This window comes from Scardinius erythrophthalmus (assembly GCF_964197995.2).
Source record: "Scardinius erythrophthalmus genome assembly, chromosome: 21".
In the NCBI taxonomy this organism is placed as follows: domain Eukaryota; kingdom Metazoa; phylum Chordata; class Actinopteri; order Cypriniformes; family Leuciscidae; genus Scardinius; species Scardinius erythrophthalmus.
Genome location: NC_138241.1, coordinates 6729063 through 6737669, shown reverse-complemented (window position 1 = coordinate 6737669; position 8607 = coordinate 6729063).

Genomic DNA, 8607 nt, shown 5'->3' with positions numbered 1-8607 from the left:
AACTTTAATAATAAAATAAACATAAACAACTTAATGAAAGTAAAGCGGCAGCCCCACACGGATGGCTGCCGCATAGACTAAGCCCTTGTCCACACTAATACATTTTCGTTTGAAAAGGCATCTTGGTCTCTCCGTTTTGGCCTTCCGTCCACACTGAGACGCCGTTTTTATTAATGAAACGCTCTACAAAGTGGATAAATTTGAAAACGTCGGTTTCATCTTGTAGTGTGGACTGTGAAAACGGAGGCATTTGAACATGAATGCATGTTTAGTCATGTGACGCATATTGTGCCACTAGATGTTAAAGGGGTGATTAACTGAGAAATAAAATTTTCCTTGAGCTTTTGACATAGGAGGTCATCATTCTATAAGTTTATCCTGTTTAAGTTTCAGAACTGAAAACGTCCTTGTTAGTCCAATAGAAGCTTTTATTGACACCAGGCACAGCGAACGACAGGTTTTTTAAAGTGGGGATCTATGACGTCAAAGGGTAGCAAACCCCTCCTCCGCAAAAGAAGATCAACGCCTACTTCAACACTGCCGGTTTAGCCCCGCCCACCGATTCGCGCATTACATGAAACTCATCATAATATGCAAAACTGTTATCCAATCATAGCAGTGGGCGTTTACTTCCATGTCTTCAATGCGGCACACCCATAATAAACGAAGCGTTTCAGGAGCTAGGCTCAAAACCAGGGTAGAAAATAGCCTATTACTTATTCATTTTGATGTTTTTAAATGTAAAAACTAAGCGCACGTCATAAGTTGACCTCAGAAAACAATATAATTTTTTTTAAAAAGCCAGTTCATGACCCCTTTAATGTTTATACCGGTATTGTGCATGTTATGTGCTATTCACTTTCACACACACTTTTATTTCACTTTTCACACTTTCACTTTGCTAAAATGTTACTTTGCACACCCTTCATATCACAGTCCTGCTAAGATTACAGATAATTTACTCGCATTTGCTGTCCAGCGGCAAAACATGAGAGCAGTTGCATTTTAGACCAAACATATAATGGTGAGTGAGTGTGACCTGGATGCATCAGTGAATGGTGAGATATTTTGTTAAAAAAGAAAATGATCCAGCCAGAAGAATTGCGAGAAATGTCTGTATCATCTCAGTGAGCTTTTGTACGCATGCGCTGTAAAGTGAAAACGCTAGTGTGGACGGAGAGTGTTTTTAAACAAAAACGCTGTTTTCAAATGTATCCGGATTAATGTCGTCGTAGCCTAAAACACAAAACCAACGAAAAAGTCCAGGCCTGGTCTTCTTCCATCCTTCACTGTCGTCACTCCTCCTTCTATCCTTCCGGAGTTCCTCTGTGGGACTCGAGGCCGGTGTGTTGCACAGAGGTGACTCGCTCCTTTCCCACTTCATTTTTTTGTGGACACTGATAAAAAAAATCAGGATTCTTCAATTAATAGAATGTTGAAATAAACCGCATTAAAGGTATAGCGGAGGATCTTTCCGAATTTTAGATAAGAACCGCCCTCTCCACTTTTTGAAAAAATGCACATGCGCAACACTCTACCTGCTCCCGAGAGGGAACGCCTATTAAACGTGTGCGAGGTTCTCCTCGTGCACGCTCTGTTTACAAGTTGCTGTCGGCATCACTCATACAAGATTACTTTCCAAAAGAAGATTTGCACTTTTTCACCAAATAGCATGCCAAACTTTACCTGTCGAGTAGAAACTTCGCGACTGAGGCATCAGTGGGAAGCCCAACCTGTGTTTTCAGCGCACGCCATCGTGTGAAACAATCTCCCAAAAACACTCTGATCTTGTTTCTCTCTTCTGAGGCCTTTCTCTTCTTCTCATACAGTTCGTACAAACTTTTTCTCTTGCGACCCTCAGACATTTTCAAAGGACCCGGTGAAACGGCGAGCTTCAATGAATGGCTTAAACCGTAGCTCTAGCTCACCACCACACATAAACACCTGAAAGTGCGCATGCACAGAAAGCGAAAACTAAGGGACGAGCACGTACGACGGCCTTACGTTACATATCACCAGAATGATTGACACTTAGGTGGACCAATAGTTTACACTACCCACCCGGAAAAAGAAAATCCTCCGCTATACCTTTAATTTGAAATTCAATTTTTTTTAACAATGTAAAAGTCTTTTCTGTCACGTTTTATCAATTTAATGTGCCCTTGCTAAATAAAAGGATTCATTTCTTTAAAAAGTATAAATAAACATTTGAAAGGTAGTTTATTACAAGTGTATGTCTTATGACACCCTAAATTATTTGTTTTCACTCAAAGTTTAATTGGGGGAGCCAGAACACCCCCCCCCCCACACACACACACACACACACACACCCCTACCCCTCCTCCTCCAAAAACAAACCTGTTGTGTTTGATGATAATAATGTAATCGTACACCATGAGGACACGGACACGGACTTGATAATGGTGGTGGTAATGATGATAATTATAGATTGCTGGATCTGTTTTCTGTAATAACCAACCTCCCGCGACTTGACTTTTGGGTTTTTGAGTCAAAACACAAAGTCGTTCTGTAGTTAAAAATGACCCTCTGTCAATGTCTCGGAAGACCTGTAATTGCTTCCTGACGGAAATAAAAACGGCCGTCTAATATGACTGTAGCATCAGATAGTGTGTTATGAATAACTGAAGATTTATCTCTCTTTTGAGACCACTGCTTAAAATGCACAAAATGGCTTCTAAAAATACTGAAGTATAGGCTACTGAATACATATTTAGCCACTGATATTTACGGCAGTAGCTATGAATAGAGACCTGTAAAACTCAGGAACCGGCCACAGATTTACTCTCGCTGTAATTGTATGTGGACTCACACCAAGATTCAAACCAACAAAAGAAAAATAGACAACTACTGAAAAAAAATAACTCAGTGCCTTGGCCTTGTTAGTTTTTGTTTTAGATTTTTGGACCAGGGATGTGCAATTCACTTGACTAATGCTTACAAACTTTCATAGAACTTAGTTTCTGTGCTAATATATATCTGATATAGACATGCCAGTGTAGAGAATATGGAAGTAAGAAGTTACTGTGATTTCTTCAGATATCTTTATTAAAATGTAAAATTATAATTAATTTTATAACATAATTATGTTTCTGCCAATATACCATCTAATACTGATCCTAGCAGTAACCGCTCAAGCAGCGAACTGTTGCTACAGTAAAAGTGCGGTCATATTCACAAAATCCAGTCATTTTAATAGGAATCAGACATTTTACATGAGGGCGAAAGATTTCCTCACATAGATTTCACAACAATTTTGCCAAAATTTAACTGTGACTGCACTGTAATGAGCATCATTTTGTTAAATTGTCCTATTTGGACTGAAGATATTGTTAGAAATTTCTATTGAAATAGTTGTCATGTAATTTATTGAGTACTTCTTAAAACTCGTTCACCCCAAGGACGATAATTATAACGATAAAGATAAAAGAAATATAAAAGAATAAGCTATGGAAATCTTGTTTCCGCCACAGAATAAAACATTTTAAAAGATAATTGCAATTTTTTTTTCTCAGAATTGCGACTTTTATATCTTGCAATTTTGACTTTCAAAGAATTGTGAGTTAAAAAGTCAGAATTGTGAGATAAAAGTCACAATTACCCTTTTTATTTTTTATGGCAGAAACGAGCTTCCATAAAAGCAGGGTTCACACCAAAACTATAACAATAACAGCACAGAGAAACAATATCGTTGATGGTGTGAACGGGCCTTATTATTACCTATAATTCTAAGATAGCTATAACTCTAGATTCACCAATCAAAGAAGTCACAGTTATCATGGAAACAATTTGTTTGATTTGATAGCTTTGGAACAATTTGAAATTTAGGTTAATATGTGAAATCTCATTCTCCATATTGCATATCAACAGCTTCCTGTTACATTAATGACACATTTTGAATCTAAACTCCAATGAGATTTCAGAGATTCTGCACAAAGATCCTGTTCCAACTTAAAAATAACAGCACAAAAGTTTGGAGCCATGTGAACGGGACAGTTCGCCCCAAAAATTAAATTTGTGTCCTTGCTTACCTTCATGTTGTTCCCTGTGGAGCAAACAAGAAGATATTTTGAGAAATGTATGTGTTTTGTTTAGTTCTTTGTCCATAAAATGGAACACCAACCAACCTCCTTCAAAATATATTTTTTTGTGTGTTCAACTATTTTTGGGTGTATTATCCCTTTAAGAAAGTGTATAGGGTCAGTTTAGATGTCATTGATTTGAAACTTTGGGGTTTGTTTGGATCCCTCATCATTTCTGCGCAGTGACCTGTTGCTGTCTGTGGAGGCTTGTCAAGTCATGACATGAAGAATCATCCCCACCTCCTCAGAAGTGGCATAAAATCTCTCAGGGAGAACAAGAGAGCTGTATATCAGTCATTGAGAACAGTCCCAGACCCCCAAGTGAAATACGGCCCTTCCGCCTAGCTTGGTAAAGTAAAGTGTGTGGAGAAATGCGAGGGACTCTTAGTAATTTGCCTTTAAAGAGATTTTGCGCTGCTATTCACCGCTTCGGGCTAATCTTTCTTTGTGATGCGTAACAATGCGGTGCCAAATGAGGAGGAAATGTCAGGTTATGTTTCAGAGCCGGCCTCCTTCCCACCCTCCATCTGTAGTAATGGCCTCGGCTCATTGGAACATATGTTGCCTGTTGCACACACACCATCTGTTCACCTCGACTGATGAAGTGATCCTGTTGCCACGGCGATCGGGCCATTCAGTGAACGGACCCTGGAAAGAGTTTCCTTTTCCCCCTCTTCATGTGTGTGTGTGTTGGTGTGCAGAGGAACGCGTCTCACAAGGTCATGTAAAGGTCTGTTGTTGTTGACCTGTGTGTTTTGCGCCGATCGTACTGACCCCTCTTGAGTCACTGACGACTGCGAGCAGCACTTCAGGCAACCAAACAAACATCCTCATCAAGTGTTTAGATTTTGCATTTTTTACTGCTTAAAATTATTTTGCTCCTTGTGTAATGCTGCAGTGATGTAGGAAATGTACTGGGAAAATTATATACCCAGACTAAATTTGTTTATTAATATTATTATTACAGTAAAAGACTTATGGGAACACTTTAAAAATCATTATTTATGTCATTCCAACCCTCTGTTGCGTATTTTCTTCTAATGTTTCAACTGTTTTTGTTCGTCTATAGAAAGTCACAACAATGACCCCCTTGACTTTTTTTTTTCAAAATAACTTCTTTTGTATAAATAACTTCTTTTCAATACACTGTAAAAAATGATTTGATCAAAAAGCCATGGCAGCATGTGTTTTTGCATAAAATTTTGCATGAAGTAAAATAATTTAAGCAATTTAAACTTTTTTAATAAGTTATGCTAGATTCAACTTTTTTTTGTAGTCAGTTTTGTATTAAAGTTGAAATGACTTACAAGTGCAGCCAACTTGATTGTAATTATAAAATGTTGGCAGCAACTAATTTTTTTAAGTTGAAAATGGGTGAAAATATTTTAGTGTAAATATAATAATTATATGAATGTTGGTATCTAACTACCTTTAACTCTTGAGGCTGCAGCCATTTTGGTTGACGATCAAATGATGAAAAGTAAAAACTTTAATAAAATTGTGAGTTTCAGTTTGTCCAACAAGCATTAATGTTTTTTGCTTGTTGAAACCCGTAATTTCTCCTAAGTAAATAATCTTGTTGAGCACTAAAACAATTATAAATGGATCAAAATCAAAACATTTGATGTTTGTATACAAATTTGATGCACACTTTCTTACTAGTCGTGAATTCGGAATTCAAGCAAACAAATAAAGCCATTAGCACACAGCTCTCTGGAAGACTTGACTCTGACTCTGCAATCTATTTTATATATTTATTTTATATTAATTGTTTAAAAAAGTGATTTTCTTCCAATCAAAAGATTCATAATTTCAACAAAATAGACCTTGTAACCATGTATTGAAACAGTTTAATGCAAAATACTGTCAAAATACTTACAATTAATTACGGCATACTTTTCAAGAATATAACTTGATAAAAGAAAGAATCATTTTCAATTATACAATCCAATTTGAAAAATGAATAATAATTAACAACATTTACCTTCATATATATTTAGAAAACATTTTAATAAATGAAAAGGGAATTGCAATGGTCGTACTGATTCACAAAAATCAATCAAACTCTTAAAGGGATAGTTCACCCAAAAATGAAAATTGTGTCATCATTTACTCGCCCACCTGAATGAGTTTATTTATTCTGAGAATATTTGTAACCAAACAGTTGATATAGACCCCATTGCCTTCCGTAGTATTTTTTTTTTTCCTACTGTCAACTTTTTGGTTCCCGAAAGAAACTCATACATGGTTGGAACAACTTTGAGGGTGAGTAAATGACAAAATGTTCATTTTTGGGTGATTTTTGATGTCAAATAATGACAATTTTCTGCTACAAATTGTAAATCTTAACATTCTCATGCAGTCTACTGCAACCAATTTCCTACATAACTGAGTGACTTTTGTCGCAACAACCCGTGCTCAGTTTCTTCCCACATAATAATTTCACCTTACAGGCTTACACCAATGTTTCGTGTCCATTTATTTGCTAAATAACATTGGCTTTATTTTGGGGATAATGACCGGCGGACTGTGCAACGATCCTGCCAACAGTCATAACAGTCCTCCAAGAAGTTCTCGTTCATCAGAGCGTCGTTCAGCATCTGTGGTGTTACTGCTTGAATTTTATGACCTCACTTTGCACTCCCAGGTGCATGGACCAACGGCCTACCATTGTAAAGAAAGCTGTCCTCAATGAGGAGCTCTTTGTAATGCTACTGTCTACAGCACAGACGCTGACGGTGTCTGATGACGCTGCTCTACACAAACCCACACAAAAGAGCAGAGAAAGAAGTCAGTGAGCTCTGAAACAGAACCTCAGTGACTTTACAACTCAACTGTATCTAACTGATGACACTCCAACAGCAGCGGCGCACACGTACGCAGGACTGTTGGAGGACCTGTTAGCCATATGTCGGACTTCAACCATTAATAGCGATACTAAAGCTGTACGAGCCTACTGGGAAATGTTTTCAAAAGTTTATCAGTATAATCAGGACTCAACGGCTCAACTGCAATGGTTCTCTGGGGCATCTGAAATGGGAACCTGAGACTGTAAACAAGTTCTCTAGTTGTATTAGTCATTGTATCAGTAGCATTAGTCATTTATCCAGTCGTAAGGATCATGCTAACTGAAGGCAGCTGTCAGTAGCTATGTTTCCATCCAAAGCTGTGAATTTAACTCAAAACATTTGCAAACAAAGTATCGTTTCCATCCCATGTGTTCAAGAGACGGGATAGAAACGGTGCTTCATTTGCAAATGTTTTGATTTTGGATGGAAACATAGCTACTTTTTTTTACTTTTTAAAATTTTCGCGTAATCATCCCGTGTGTTCAAGAGAACATTATTGTCACTTCTTTGGAAGTTGCCGCAAAATATCTGTATTAAAAATGGAAGTTGCTGTTATCTGGGAAGCCACTTGCATCATAAATGACTTCTGTCTCAGAGCGGCAGATGAAACGCAGTGAACGCTGTCATGTTCTCTTGCGTTCGGATGCTGGTGTTTGGGTACATAATAAGACGCTTCTGGGAGGGAATCAAACCAAATCATTTTGATGACAGATTTTGACTCATACATTTCAGAACAACCAATCAACATTTGAGATGCTGTGCGATGTGGTTGGTCCATTGGTTAGTCCAGTTATCCAATCACATCCACCACTGAAGCAAAGTCTTGTGAGTTTTTGTTGTGCATCGAGGGATTTATTCAGTAAATGTGTTTCCAAAATAGTTTAAGTGCATGTCTTCTTATCGGATAAAAACTTTATCCGACTCAATTGAGCGCATACATTTTGAGTGCATTTTTAGAATTTATGCGCATCTTGCCGTTTTCATCCAGCGTCTTTTTTTGTGCAATATCCCATAAAAATAGGTGGATGGAAACATGGCGGGACAAAAAAAAAGTTTGAACAGACTTGTTTTGTTGAATTACAAATCTCATAATTACAGTAAACAATAGACGGCAACCTGTGACGTTCTACCCAGAGCTGTTAACGTCCTCAGACTCGGATTTATGCGTTTCTGTGTCAACACTATCAATATCGAAATTAATCTGCAGCATTCAGGTGGTAAAACTAGAGCTCTGTAAGTTGTTTACGTTCATTAATATTAGGGATGTCCCGATCCGATCCATGGCATCGGTATCGTGCCGATACTGGCCCAAAATGCTAGATCGGATATCGGAGGGGAGAAAAAAAAATATCCGATACCTATGATCGATACCCATTAGGGGTGTAACGGTACGTATTCGTACTGAACGTACGTTCGGTGCATGGATTTACACAGAGAATACACGGTATAAAAATAAATAAATCTCGCGTGCACATTAATTAATGTAATACGGAACTAACGTTACTGTTAGATACGCGCATATGCGGGTTCTTTAGGGACACCTAATCTGTAGCCTGCCTTAGCTCTGAACGTGCGTCTATTTCGCTTCAAACGCTCACTTTATCATTATACGCGCGCAGCGCGTTCTATTCACTTTGGACGCGCGAATGGATTCAAAC